Here is a 15,721-nt window from a genome sequence, read left to right as displayed (position 1 = left end):
CAAGAGAAGCTGGAAAGGCAGGAAGGCCCTAGGCCTGTTTCACAAGAACAGAGATACCGAGCTAAGTCCCATCCGTCTTACACAGACCCGCCTTTCACGGACAGCAATGGCCTGTTCACCATGCTGTGGCAGCAATGGGGACATCCTGCATTTTCACCAACTCAGTGGCCATGGCTACTAAAATGAAAGAGGCTGCCTGTAGAAAATAGAAAACCTGAGTTTTCACTCTTATGCCAATGGATGGCTGTTGGATGTAGGGTTTGGTGGTGACTCCAGGGGTAAGACCACGGCCCCAGGATATGCATCACTGCCGACGCCTGCCATCCAGGGAAGCACCTCTCCTTGGGTTTTGGTTCACAGTTGCTTCAATCCCAGAACCTTGAGGGATGCAGTAGCCATTTGAGAGTGCAGAGGAGATCCAGGGAGATCCAGTGTCCTTACTCTAATTGATTTGCCTCAGAGAAAGCAAATGCTGGGCTGTAGTTTTCTCTGTTGATTATTATTGTTGTTGCTCACACAGAATCACGCCAGTCAATCCTCATCGTAAAAGATTCCCCCCTGCAAATGATGAAAATAAGCAGCATCCGTCCTCCACTCTTCCCTGCCCTGCCTCCACTCTTCCAGCCTCCACTCTTCCCTGCCCCGCCTCCACTCTTCTAACCTCCACTCTTCCCTGCCCTGCCTCCACTCTTCCCTGCCCTGCCTCCACTCTTCCAGCCTCCACTCCTCCTGCCCTGCCTCCACTTTTCCCTGCCCTGCCTCCACTCCTCCCTGCCCTGCCTCCACTCTTCCCTGCCCCGCCTCCACTCTTCTCTGCCCCGCCTCCACTCTTCCCTGCCCCACCTCCACTCTTCCAGCCTCCACTCTTCCCTGTCTGCCTCCACTCCCAAGCTCCCACACATGTGCAGGTACCAAGTACTACATGCACACACACATACGAGTGTGTAGAATCTGAAGCCAGCCTGGATTCCAAGGCCTGCCTTCCTCTTACTAGTTGTGTGATCATGAACAAGTTTTTAAGCCATTTTGTACCTCTTTGTGAAATTCACAAAATGGAATCTCTCCCTTTTAACCATCTTCCTTAACTCTGAAGATGATCAAAATTAGACCATGTATGTAATCTATATTCATACTGGTCACATGTTACTGTGGACAATATTACTGTTGTCATCTGATATACACTGTGCAGAACCTAATAGGGAGGCTGAGACTTTGGTCAGTGGTCGCACTGTTCAAACTTTGCTCTGCTAATTAACGATATAACAGTAGACAGAACTTAACCTTGGCTAGCTTCGATTTTCTCATCTGGAAAGGAAACAATTATATGTATCCCAGGTATAGTCAGCCCTACAGGAAGTCCTAAAATGCTTTCTCTCCCTAGTATTAAGGGTTCTTAACATGATTCATTCATTCATTCATTCACTCACTCACTAATTCAACAAATGCTACATGCCAGGTACCTTGATGGACAAAAGAGCTCCGGTCCAGTAGATAACACAGCCATCAGTGAGCTGGGGTAAGGGGTAGGCTTTGTTAACCCAGGCATGGCAAAGCATTCCACCTTGGAAATGAGCTCCAGAAGGACTTCTCATAGCCACAGAGCCTCAGAAGTGACAGGCACAGCACACGATCACATGGCTGCTGAGCAGACAGGGGCTCTCGAGTGGGTCAGGATCTTACTGCTGCCTTCTCCTCAGGCACGAGCAGCAAACCCGTGGAGCACTGGCTGCTGTCTGTGGGGGCAGGGGTGGGGTGAGAGTGAGGGTTGGAGCAGGGGTCATGCTCCAAGTGCAAAACCTAATAAGCAGGTGATTGGTGTTCAAGGGTTCTGGACTGGTCGGTTTGCATGGCACAGCTGCGATCACAAGTGTGATCTAGGAACTGACGAGTTCTGGGAGAGGCAGACGCTCCAGGGACCACGGGTTGTCAGACAGAAAAGCATTGTGATTATAAAGTATGGCTGTCAAATGGACATGGAGCAGGTTTGAAGGAAAAATACAACGAACCTGCTGCTGGCCTGGGTTCGAAGCCTCCCTGACAAACACTCAGGAGTCTCCATCTTTCCTCACACGACAGTCCCTCAGCCAGAAGCACCAGCCATTCTGGCTGCTCCAGGACAGCCCAGCTCAGCTGGAATTGGTCCTGATCGAATCCTGGCCAAGGTTCCCACCCACATGCCACCAGCACCTGACTCCCCACAGCTGCATCTGAGTCCAACAACCACCGGCTCAGGCTCTCAGTAAGCTTCTTTGACTAGCAAAACATTAGAAATAACAGGAACAAAAGCTATCCCATTGATACAATTTTGCAAGGCTGTGTGGGCTGGTGGGTCAGGCAGCTTTATGGCTGAGCCAGTGTTTACTGAGTTCCTGGCCTATTTTCAGTCCACACCTTGGCCCAGGAAAGAACTGTGGCTACAGAAGGCTCTAGAGTCCATGGCTTCTCCAGTTCACAGTACACCAGGAGCCAGGAGCCACCTGAGGAGGTATGATCCAGCTCTTCCTGATCAGGGGTGATCTGTGAACTGTCCATTTTGAGAAAGAGAGAGAGAGAGAGAGAGAGAGAGAGAGAGAGAGAGAGAGAGAGAGAATAAGCCAAGGGTGCAGATAAAGGAACAATGAAACACTGTGGCCAGCTCACAATGACATGAAGCAGCAAGCAAAGGAGAAATCTCTCAGGCTTACAACAATGCTAACCTTGGCCTCCTGCTAACAAAGCTGAACTCCTGAAACTAAAATCGGCAGAAACACCTGCCACCTTGTTCTGCTCTCTCCTCTGCTGACAAATCCAGGCTTTGCAAAAGGCCTTCCTCCCTGCCCTGATCAGCTGTTGTTAGGACTCTAGTATGTTCTGTCTGTCAAAGAGCATTTATTTCTTGTGTGCCTACCAAGTTCCCAGCCTGTGTTGGGGCACTCCTGGTTTTCTTTTCTCCTCCTCCTCCTCCTCCTCCTCCTCCTCCTCCTCCTCCTCCTCCTCCTCCTCCTCCTCCTCCTCCTCCTCCTCTTCTCCTTCTTCTCCTTCTTCTCCTTCTTCTCCTTCTTCTCCTTCTTCTCCTTCTTCTCCTTCTTCTCCTTCTTCTCCTTCTTCTCCTTCTTCTCCTTCTTCTCCTTCTTCTCCTTCTTCTCCTTCTTCTCCTTCTTCTCCTTCTTCTCCTTCTTCTCCTTCTTCTCCTTCTTCTCCTTCTTCTCCTTCTTCTCCTTCTTCTCCTTCTTCTCCTTCTTCTCCTTCTTCTCCTTCTTCTTCTTCTTCTTCTTCTTCTGTTTTTACATCCCTGCCACTAGGGAAAGGAAAGTTGCTGTGTCTTATGCTAGGGCAGAGGTTGAGTTCTCAGGGTCCCTGGAGTAAGAAAGCCAAGTGTGGCCCAGAGGATCAGGGCCAACCAGGCTTCGAGAGGCAGCAAGCCTGTCAGGCTTAGTAGAGGGGGTGTTGGAGACAGAAGAAGCAGCAACAGTGTGGGCAGGTGCCCAGAGGCTGGAATAATGCTTTACTGGAACCGAAGGTGAGTGTGCCTCTCTGGAGTAGCAATGAGGGAGAAGAGTGGAGGGGCCGGGTCATAACAGACCTCAGGTATCATACGTCAAAAAATTTTGAGAAGAAAACAGGGAAGATTTTGTATGACTACATTTGAATTCAGGAATAATTTTGATGAAATATAGAAGAAAGAAACCTATAGGGAGGTCCCTATAAAACTTAAGATGGGGCTGGCTAGATTGCTCAACAAGTCAAACTGCTTGCTGCGAAAACTGGATAACCTGAGTGCCGTCCCCAGAGATGATAGATAGATAGATAGATAGATAGATAGATAGCTGGATGGGTAGATGGATGGATGGATAGATAGATGGATAGATGGCTGGTGGATAGAGAGATGGATGGATGGATGGATAGATAGATGGATAGATGAATGGATGGATTGATAGATAGGTAGATGGATAGATAGATAGATGTGGATGGAAGAGAGAGAGATAACCAATGCACAAAATTGCCCTCTGACCTCGACATGCGCACCAGAGTACCTGCACACCATCCCCATCACCCTCGCACATAATAAAATAGTAAAGTAAAAACTTCAACTTAATACAAAAGAAATATGAGGCATAAGATGAGGAGTCTGAACAAGGGCTGGGAAGTGACGAGAACAGAACAGGCATCTTGGATTTTTCCAAGTGACCATCCAGTGGCGACTCTAGGTTCAGAGCTTAGAGTGCTGATGATGGGGCCTGCTCACCTGCATCCCCACTTACGGGTTGTATAGCATTTGTCAAGATGACTGGTTTCTGAGTACCTCAGACCCAAATGGCTTTTGTGCACATAGATACGTCCGAATCCAAAGACTCGGGTAGAAAGTAAAACATGAGAAGGTATGGTGTTTAAATAGTGTGCGTAACAAAGATGCCATGGCTCTATCCATAAGGAACAAAGCAGATCTTAGAACAATATGCAATGGCAGATAAAGAGAAAAAAATTCATGTGAGCATCAAAGGAGACAAAAAACCCCAACGACACAGCTTTAGAAATGCACAAAGCAAAACAGACCAAACCAAAGAGAAACAGATGCAGTCATAGTCAGAGCGCAGGCTTCAACACTCTCCTCAGTTGATGGTAAAACATTAGACTAAAAACATAACGTTTATATAGAAAGACATAAAATATTTATACAATGCTATCGACAAGCTTGGCCAGGTTGATATTCATAAATGCTACAAAGCCTGCTGAATGGAAAGTCTCAGACATGCAGTGACCCTTCCACAGCATACAGTGACTGCTTGGCCAAAGACTTTTCTTGTTTCTTTTTTGGAATAGAGTCTGTCTATATGACCTTTGCTCTCCTGGAACTCACTATGTAGACAATGCTGGCCTGGAACTCACAGAGTTCCACCTGCCTCTACCTCCTGAGTGCTGAGATTATAGGCACGCTCCACCATGCCCAGCCAAAGTAAATCTTAATACATTTCAAAAGAATGAAATCATAAAGAATATTTTTCAGCCATAAAAATTAAATTATAAATTAATAGCAATAGTCTATCTGGAAAATCTCCCCCAAATATTGGAAAATGAAGCAACATGCTTCCAAATTATTTACACTTCCTATGTGGTTCATCAAAAAAAATCGTTAGTGGAATTAGAAAATATTTTTCCTAACAATGGAAAATTTCAAGGTACAAATAAGACAGGGCTTCAAGAGAAAGTCATAGCTCTGAGCACTAATATTAGAAAAAAGAAGAGAGCTTTTAAATCAATAACCTAAAAATAAGCCAAGCTCCCACCTCCAGAACTCAGAGGAAGAAAAGCAAATTAAACCGCAAATAAAGAGTAGGTAGAGATAATAACAAGAACATGGTTCAACTGGAAAATAGGCAAATTATGGTGGAAACCAGCAAAGCCAGAAGAGGCTCTTTTGCAAGTTTAGTGGAAGTAATGACTGCATTAGACTAATGGGGAGAAAGGAAAGGAGGCAGGGGACGGAACGGGGGAGGATCTCAGAAAGGGAGGCGGGGGATGGAAGGGGGGAATCTCAGAAAGGGAGGCGGGGGATGGAAGTGGGATCTCAGGACGGGAGGTGGGGGATGGAAGGGGGGAAATCTCAGGACGGGAGGCAGAAGAGGGGAAGGTCTCAGTAGGATCTCGAGTAGAAGGTGCCATCATCAGAGATTTCCCAACGCCCATGAAAGGACACTAAAGTAATTTTGTGAGGTTGTTTGCCACTAAACTGGACAGCATGGATGAAATGGACACATGCTTTTGTTAGGAGATATTTTTTTTCAAAGTGACAAGGGAATAAATAGGAAACTAGAATCTCTCATACATTAAAGAAATAGATTTGCAATTGCAAACTTTTCTAATAAAAAAAAATCCAAGCCCAGGTGATTTCCCTGGTGATTTCTATAATTTTTCCCATTACACACACACACACACACACACACACACACTCCCATCAGAAAATAGTGAAAACATTTCCAGCTGATTGTATGTGTCCTCTCTAACCCTGATATGAGAATTTAATAAGGACACTCTAAGAAAAGAAAATAACATAAAATTCCCATGAATATAGAATCAAAACTGAATATAGAAAAAATATTACAAAATATTACTAAGTGTGGTGATGCACACCTGTAGTCCCAGTGCTTAGGTAGGGACCAGAGGTCATAGTCCGAGGTCCTTCTCGGCTACACAGAGACTTGGAGGCCAGCCTGGACTGCATGAGATCATCTTGCAAGTCAAACAGTAAAGTAGTTTTAAAACAAGTGCCCAACTGCCCTGTTTCTCTTAAGACTGAGTGTAGGACCTGGCCATATGTCCAAAGCATTGTGTACAGTATTTGCACACTGGTGGGCCTTGTGAGGGGTGTGAGTGTGTCGGAGAGCAAGTGTGCCACTGCATAATGTACACCCAAAGCCACCCGCAGGAACAGAGGGAAGAAGACATTCTCAGAATTTAAGTGTGTTTGTGCCAGGAGAGGAACGGGGCCTCTGGGGCTCCTCTGAGCATTTGGTTTCTCAGTAAGTCTGGTCTTCTTGTTACTGTCCCACAGCCTGGATGAGAAAGGATCTATAGAGAACGTCTGAGTCACCTTCAATGTCTTCGGGCAGGCAGATGCTCCACATAAGTTAGATGAACTCTCAGACATTTAAGCCCTTTGGATGGAAAGGTTTGAGCAGAGGAAATGCTGGGCCCAGCCAGCACTGGGAGATTATTCCCCACAGAGACTGAAACTCCCCTCTGCTGAGGATGCACTAGGGAGGGCTGCACAGAGTTGCTGGGACACAGCCAGAGCTGCTAGTCTCTGGGAGTCTGAGAGTGTAAATTAGCGCTGTCCCGATGGACCATCAGGGATACTTTGTAGAGATGAGTAAAGAGAATTAGAAAGACTTTTAACAATAGCCTGAACCTGTCTCAACCTTGGCCTTGGGAGAGTTTGCTCTTCAAAACCCTTAGAGGCATGGCCACCCTTGACTTGATAGGCTATTACAGTCTGTACCCAAGGCCAGTCAGAGCTCGGAGGTCTTGCTACAATCAAACAAGTTTTAAATTAATTCTTAAATCAATTTTCTAGCCTGGACATTGTTTTCTTTGGGGTTTTCATTTGTTTTGTCTCAAGGTTTTAGTCACTGTTACTGCTGTTCTTGTCGTTGATTGGCTGTTTTACGAAAGTTATCCACTGTATATAATTGCTGTGTGTGAGTCCCTGTTGAGTAAAATGACTATTTTCATGAATAAAAAAGTGATTCCCCCAAAAGAAATTATAAAAAGAAAAGAAAAAAAGGAAGCTGTCACCATGGGGTATGGAGAGCTGGGGCAACACACAGCTTAGTCCCTTAATTGTTTGCAGTTGTGAGACTCCCAGAACTCACATAATTTTTTGTAGTGGTTTTAAATGCTGGGCATAGTAGAGCAAGAGCACAACCTTAATCCTATCGCTGGGAAGAGAGAGGCAGGAGGGTCCTGGGGTGTGCTGTAGCCAGAGGAGATGAACTTGTGAGAGACTGGGTTCAAGATAGAAGATGGAGACTGGATGAATAAAGCACCCATTGCTGACCCTGCCCCACACGCGCACAGGCACACATGTGAGGGGCACCCACATGTACCCCACGTACCAATTCATACAACACAGATGCACACTCACACACACAAAACCCACCAGTGGATAATAAAGGGGCGATACCTGCTCTACCAATTGGAGACAAACATTGAAATCGGAGTACAAAGCCTTCCTCATACACAGAAACAGTCCTATGGCCAAATGATAATCCTAATCTTGGCAGCTGTAGTAGGGAGAACAGGGACACCCAAAGATACCCCTACACATCAATCTCTACAGCCTGTGAACGGTGTAAATGGGGGAGGGACTCTGGAGGTATGATTATGGTCAAGTTTACTGAGATTATTAGCCTGAGTGGTTTAGGTGGGCCCATCTGGTCACAGAATCTCTGAAAGCTCTCATCCCTCCTGTGATGTTGTCAACTAGGTGAGACCTAGAGTGGCCTGAGAGACTGACCTGAGGGTGTGCTTGGTTAGGTGGAGACAGAAGGACCCATCCCTTGGGGGTGGTCCAATTCTCTGGGCAGGGCTACTAGACTGAAAAAGAGAGAGAGAAAGGGAACTGAACACCATTTCTCACTCTGCCTCTTGATTACAGATGCTCTTTGAGCACCTGCTCTATGCTCCTGCCACCTTCACCTCCCTGCCGTAATGGACAGTACCAAGAATCCTGAGCCAACTAGAGCCTTCCACACTTGCTGATATTGTCAGGGCACACAATAGGAAGAATAACTAAAACAGTTCTCCTGTGGTAGTGGGGAGAGCTAACTATGGAACGAGGGTCACGACAGAGGCGGGGATGGGAGAACATCCCTAGCCTTGAAGGTGGAAAGAAGATCGAGAATTCAGAACCAGAAAATGATCTTCCATTGGAGCCTCTGAAATGAGCACAGTTGTGCCAGCCCCACTGACTTAGCCCTGGGAGACCCGTACAGGACTTGTAACACGTCTGTAAGATAATATATCTGTGCGGCTAAATGCCAAATGAATGAACAAACCGCACCATCAACAGGAGACAACATGGAAACCGAACTCTCCATGGGATTGTGGCTGACATTTGAAGCATGCAGTTAGCAAAAGGAAAAGGGTCAGTGCTGTGAAGTGAGAGGCAGATTTTAAGTGCTGAGGTAGTTTGAAGCTAGCAAAATTGTTCCACTTTTCCTTTAGTTATTGAGGCTCTGGGAAGACCAACTGAAACAGAGTGTTAATCCAAAAGATGGGAGAAGAAAGACCACTAAACCAAATTATTATGACCAAATTAATTAAAGAAATCAATTAATTAAAGGGAGTTTTTTTGAATTCATGTGCAAGGGCAGCCTCCCCCTAAGTCAGGGTTTGAGGGGTCAGTACAGATATGATGAAGACAAGGTTTTTATGGCTTAGGGGGAGGGGTTTTCCAAACAGGAATTTGGTGGGCAAAGCAGGCTGTGTTAGAGGAGCGAACATAAGCATAGCAAGTTAGTTCCTCCTGAAACAGAGACATGGCTGTAAGGTGGGCACCACAAGGTGGTCATAGGTGGCCATTCAACTCTTGAAACAAAGAATGTATTACAAGACTGTTGTAAACAACCTTTGAAACAAAGATAGGCTTGCCATTCTTGGAGTGTGCTTCTCTGCTGTGCTGGAGAAAGAATAGAGAGACTCAAGGAGCTGGAGAAGAATGGAAAGGGAAACCAAATGGAACAGGAGGGGATGATTGTGTTGGCCTCAGAGTAGGGACCTTGGAGAGCTCCGCGCAAAGGCCTGGAGTCCAACTTGGCCTGCCCTGTATGTGCTGTGCGCACGCGTGCTGCATGCAGCAAAGCTCTGCTTTCATTAAGGATGGAATGAAGGTGGTCCAGGGCCAGCCACGGAGGAAAGTGACCAGTTTAGCCCAAAGGATGTCCCAAAGAAGTCTCGTTACCTGGGAGATCTGAAGAAATCTCCAGGGTGACATTTCTTCCTCCCTGCACACCATCAACCCACCTTTATGCACTTCTCAAAAGTGAGGACTTCCTGCTCGCAAGATCACTCCAAAATTCTGGGCTCTTTGTTAAGAGTGGAACTCAGAAACCCAACCGCTTGGGTTCAAATCCAAATACAGACACTTATTGCTGTGTGACCTTGCACAAGGGGCACAGAACTTCAGTTTAAACTATGGTAATAATTTGGTTAACATTGGGTCATACAATAAAAGCATGTCCCTGTGGCATGTTTGTAGTCTTTGGGCATTCTCAGATGCAGCCAAAGTCAGCCACGATCAGTCCCTAGAGACTCTAAGATGCCTGCTCAAACTCACTTCTTCCTTAAAACCAAGCACCATTTAGAGCACCAAGGGCACGCTCAGCAGCTTCATCTAGGGCTATGCCTGCCCTTCTGCACCACAGCAGATTACCAGGTGTTCTCGGGGCCCTCCAAGACAATAGTAAACTCCTACTCCATGAGAGAAACTTCAAAAGAGCAATACAATACTTACAGCCAAAAATCTCCAGGTCTGTGGGCCTGTTGCCCTCCAACACTCTCACAGGACTGGCTGCCCTACTAACCCCTTTCAGAGAGTCACTGTCAGCCTAGACTTGTTAGGATGTAAGTGGAACAAACAGGCAAAGGCTGGCAATAGGCACGATGCTGGAAAACACTTTTCACACCAATGCTTGAAAATGGCTAAAATGTCAAAGTTGTGTTTAGCTGGCATCTGTTCTTCAACTGGCACTTCTCTTATTATTTTAAGAATTCCTTATGTTTCTGGATAATTGCTCCCTCTTAAGTATAGGCAAATGCTTGGGGGAAATTAATTTCACTTGAAATAGTGACTTGTCATTTGGAATAGAAAAAGCAAATGTACCAGACGAATCAAAGCCAACCTAAAATTAAATTGTGATACTCACCTACTGTTTAGATACCCAAACACTGCATAAATGTTGCATCATTATCAGTGAATGGAGATAAGGGGATTGTCAGGGGCGGGATTTCCCCACTATATTTCATTGTAGTATGACTTCTAAGTCAAATGTAACTTTCTTTAGCACTCTATATCACAAGATATTTCCTCTGTCAACATCATAGGACACAACCCTGCACATATGCAAACAAAAATTCATATACAAGACACTGAAAACTCATGCTTAGATTTTCTGTATGCAATTACATATATAGCACTATGTAGAATAGGGCATGATATACATAACTGAGTGCACACAGCCCTGTACAGCACACAGGCTCAGCAAATGCATGGCTACTAAACATAGAACACCCTAGATCTTGGAACATTACACAGCATCTGGCTATCATATGCCTACACAAACCAAGCACAACACAAAACTGCAAAATACAACATACACAGAGACACAGACACACAAAGACAGACACATAAAGACAGACACACAAGTACATACAAAGACAGACAGACAGACAGACAGACAGACAGACACACACACACACACACACACACACACACACATCCTTCTTGGTTTTTGAACTCTGCAGTTTCAATGCAGGCATAGAAGTTGCTTACTTGGTTGGCCAGGGGAAAATACTGCCTAGCCCACTTCAAGCTGTATTTTGCCTCAACTGAAGGATTCCTCAGTAATCTAGAAGCCTACCACAAATATCCCAAGATAATCACAGTGAAAATATAATCAATAGCTTACTCCCTGAACAGTTGTTAAGCCTTTTGAATTAAAATTGAGATGGTCTATGGATTAAGGGTGGGACAATGTGTTCTTTCTACAAAAAGCAAAAACAAGAACTTGGTGTGAAGTGCAGATTTGATGTGATTTGTTTGAAGTGCTAGAGAAGAGACAAGGAGCTGTAGTAAAAGGCTTTGCACCTAGAAAAAAATTCCATGTGTAAGTCTTAAGTCTTTCATTCTCAATATATCCCCGTGCATTTTGTGGCTTTAAAATATATATAAATGTGGGTGGGCTGAAGAGATGGCCTGGAAGTTAGAAAGCTTCCTACTGTTCCAGAAGAACTGGTTCCATGCTGCGTCATTCACAGGTACCTGGAACTCCAGCTTCAGGGAATCCAACACCCTCTTCTGGCCTCTGCAAGTACCTGCACTCATGTGTTCTCTCTCTCTCTCTCTCTCTCTCTCTCTCTCTCTCTCTCTCTCTCTCTCTCTCTCTGTGTGTATGTGTGTTTCCAAAACAAAAACATATTTGAGTAAACAACTCAAAATAGCTCAGGAAGTTCCTGAAACTGAGCAGATTCCCTCCCCTCCCCCAAGAGTGAACAATAAAGATTGCTGAGAGTCACTCTCAGACAAGACAAGCTGCAAAGATGTTCCCAAGACAAGACTGTCTGGAAGAAGCAGAGAGCCACCCAAATGTCTGGAAGAGGTTCAGATCGACAGAGTCGCTTGAAAAGGTCATCTTTGAACCTGATGACCTGCCTGCAGGCTGGAACCTGTGTGTTCCAGGTTCCCAGATGTTGTGAGCTGTCACCTGTCCTGGAGTAGGCTTTAGTGATTTTGCTGGCTTTGAGTCATTTTTGCTTCTCTAAGTCACCCTTCACCCATATTCCTATAAATAACCCCAATAAAATGTATTGATTCACAAAGTTGGACATTGGTGGTATCAATACTTTGGTCTGTAGTGGGATCCCTATCTGGAGTGAATAGGCATGTGTTGTGTCTCATCAGGAAAGAGTCTTGTCATAGCACACACACGTGTGTGCATGCACACACACACACACATAGACACACACACACACACACACAGAGAGAGAGAGACAGAGACAGAGACAGAGAGAGAGAGAGAGAGAGAGAGAGAGAGAAATTTAAAATAATAAACTGTATGTATAAGCTAGGGTTAAATCCAGTTGACAAATGACAGAAACTTAGAATATTGACAACTTCAACAAAACAGAAGAGAAAACAGAACACATATATAGATAGATATATATATATACACATGTATGTACATGTGTGTGCATATGTACACATATATACATATGCATACGTGGTGTGTATGTGTGTGTTTATGTATGTATCTTGTCCAGGACAGGAATGGTGATTCCACAATCATTACAAACACAGGCTTTCTCACTTTGTTTCTTCAATGTCTTCAGCATATGACTTTCACATCAGAATCTACATGACTGCTTCCATTTTGGATGTCATGCTGACAGTCAGCCAGCAAAGGAGTAAGGGGAAAAGAAGGACATTCTCCTCTCTGTCAAAGTCTTTCTGAAAGGTAAGATACAGTGTGCGCTTGTACCTTGCTGCAGAATTACATGATCACACCTAGCTGCAAGGGAGGCCTAGAATAGAAGTGACTGCATGTGAGGTCTCTCACAGATAAAGCTCTGACTGTGGGGTAAATAGAGGATGGACAGAGTTAATATCTATTAGTTTCTACACATATTTTTTTAAAAATATGAAAAGTCTCACCAACCATGGATAACTACTGTATTCCATATGTGGTATATGTAAGTGTGTATATAATTTCCTTTATAGGACTGCATCTGCATGATGCACTGTTATGGTCTCATTCCATGTGTGTCTTTTCAGGAGTACATGTAGATACTTTTTTTGTAGATACTTTATTTAAAACCACAAAGGGAAATATAGTTTTGTTCTACCTAACGAAACAAACATTTCGCACAGTTTCCTCAAATGAAAAAAAAAAGTCTTGCTTGCTGCATCACTCAGTGTAGGAAACAGGGAACAAAAAGCTAAACATTGAGTACTTCCAAGAGGAAAGGATCCCTGGCCTCTAATAGCTGAGGGTGTGCGACACTCCCGAGCTTGTAGGTATGAGGAGTCACACTGACTTATCTCTGTATACTGCAGAGAGAAGTGTTTGGAAAGGTGGCGAGGCTCAGGTTCATGTTGTCTTGTTGTCTTGTTCCTTACCTCTAGGCCAACCCTCAAGTGCTGCTTGCTAGAGCCTGGAGCTCATGATATTCTGGGAAAATGATTCGATGGATTTTTTGGGCTTTATTCTTTAGGATATTTTAGGCTTTATTCCCTGGAAACTTCACCTAGCATTTAGACTCCTTCAGGGAAGATCAAGGGATTACATTCAGATCAGTATCAAGCCCAGGGACTTATCTCAGCAGCAAGTCAGAATATCAGCTTCCCCTACTCTCCTTTAACAGACTGGCTTCATCTGTCACAGAAAAGCATCTTACTTCTTCTTGCTACTCCTAATGTCTCCTAAAGCATGGATTCAAATTAGCTAGCTCTCTGCTCAGAATCCCCCAGTGGTCCCTGTTCTCTCATGTACCAACTCCCAAGCACTCTCCCAGACGTGGCATTCCTGCCACAGTGGTCTCCTCAATCCTCCCCAGACTATACATTACACTGAAGCCAATAGTAGCTCAGTTCCTGTTTCAGAATCAAGGTCGTTGAAGAAACGAGGCGTCACCAGTGTGGTGGTATGCGCCTGTCATCCCAGCACTTGAGGGGAGCAGAGGCAGGAGAGATTTCAGTGGTGGAATACTTGTTCAATGGATTACAAGTCGTTGAGTTCATCTTCAGAACTCTGAAAAAAATTTAGACTTTGAGAACCAAATGAGTTCCACTTAGTAATATTATTTAACTCTTTTGAGCCTTAATTTCCTTATACATTATATGAGAATGATAACAGCCCCAGGGTGCAGATGTGACTAAATTGGGACCATGCACATCTGGTTTGTGGCAGGGGAGTCAGAAAGAATACTTTTCCTCTCCCCACCCTTTCTTCAATAATCATTTTTCTTTGTGTAGGCTGTCAATGTACAAAGTTGTGTCCCATCTTGATGCCATATTTGGTGATGTCTGCACTTTGTTCCTGCTCATCTGGGTTGCTCCACTGTCAGAGCCTATTAGAGGCCCTTGCTATTGATGCCTTGGGGGGCTTGGTCTCAGCACTTTAAGGTTGCAACTTCTGGGCTATGCCCAAAGTCTGTGCCATCTTTAAATGCCACCATCTTTGAGAAAATTGCACCAGCCTCAGCCAGAGAGTCTGCCAGGCTAGTGATGACTTCATCTGCTCTGGGTCCAGGCCTTCTCGGGACATTTGACCTCCTCATATCTCAGTCCCTTTTCCTCTTAGAAATGTCTGCATGTGCATTTCTGAGGCTAGAAGATCCAATGTATATTAGCTTCAAATCTCTCTGTCTCTGTGTCTCTCTCTCTCTATCTCTCTGTCACTCTCTCTCTGTCTGTCTCTCTCTCTCTCTCTCAAACACACACATAACACACAAATATATATATATATATATATATATATATATATATATATATATATATACTCACATATGCATATGCATCATATACACATATACATCATATACATACACATATAATTATACATATGAAAGTAGAAAAGTGGACTAAATGGGAAGAGCCAAGGTTCTAAAGTGACAGGAGGTACAAGAGAAAGTAATGGGGAAGAAAGACATGTATTACTGGTTTTTTCTCTGTATGTAGAACCTGGAATTAAACACACACAGGCACAAATACTACTTTAGAGGGGGAACGTGATCAGTGGGAAAGGGAAGAAGGGAAGAGAGGGTATTAGGGAGTGACTATGAGGTAAATATGATGAAATAATGAAATCTATTATTTCGTATGCTAACAAAAAACAGTTAAAATAAGGTTACAAAACTGCAGTTTAGGCTGGGAGGATGGCTCAGTGGCAAAGTGCCTTTGTGTGAGCATGAAGAACTTAACCCACTTAAAGCCAGATGTGGAAGAACACGTCTGCCATCCCAGGGCTCCTGCCATCCCAGGGCTCCTATGCTGAGATTGGAGGACCATCTCTGGAAACTTGCAAGCCAGCTCACTTAGTGTGTGCCCTGGGAGACAGCAAGAGACTGCAGCTCAAGGTGCAAATCAATGCCTGAGATTGTCCTCTGAACTCCGCACCTGTGCTATGGTGCATGCATGCCCACACTCACACGCATGAACACGCATGTACACAGTACCTGTTGAAACACAACTCACCTGGATAGTGAAGCTAAAACGTAATCAGGAAACATTACCCTCCATTCACACATATGAAGGATTTATTGCCACAGCAGATTTCTTTAGCTCCTGAAAAACATGGAAGCCTAACAAAGGGAAGAGAAGGACAGATCGCTTAAGTAAGAGGAAGCACAAATTGTTTTGCAAATAAAGCCCAGTGTCATTGGTGATCAAATAAATATAATTTTAGTCTTTAAGAAGGTACCACTTAAGTCCACTGGATTAACATAATTCTTAATATAATAAAGCCCA

General features: G+C 44.5%; 1 long non-coding RNA gene across 1 annotated transcript; it reads right to left on the bottom strand.

The window, feature by feature from the left end:
- Positions 1-415: 415 nt before the first annotated feature.
- Positions 416-15,510, bottom strand: Gm32284. The gene is made up of 3 exons (XR_380256.3): positions 15,449-15,510; positions 1,461-1,733; positions 416-558 (listed from the first exon to the last, which is right to left on the bottom strand). It is a non-coding gene; the product is annotated as a predicted gene, 32284 (long non-coding RNA).
- Positions 15,511-15,721: the final 211 nt, after the last annotated feature.

This window comes from Mus musculus, chromosome 10 (assembly GCF_000001635.26).
Source record: "Mus musculus strain C57BL/6J chromosome 10, GRCm38.p6 C57BL/6J".
Lineage (NCBI taxonomy): Eukaryota > Metazoa > Chordata > Mammalia > Rodentia > Muridae > Mus > Mus musculus.
Note: the sequence above shows the minus strand (reverse complement) of the source record. Positions and strands in the feature narration are given on the sequence as shown.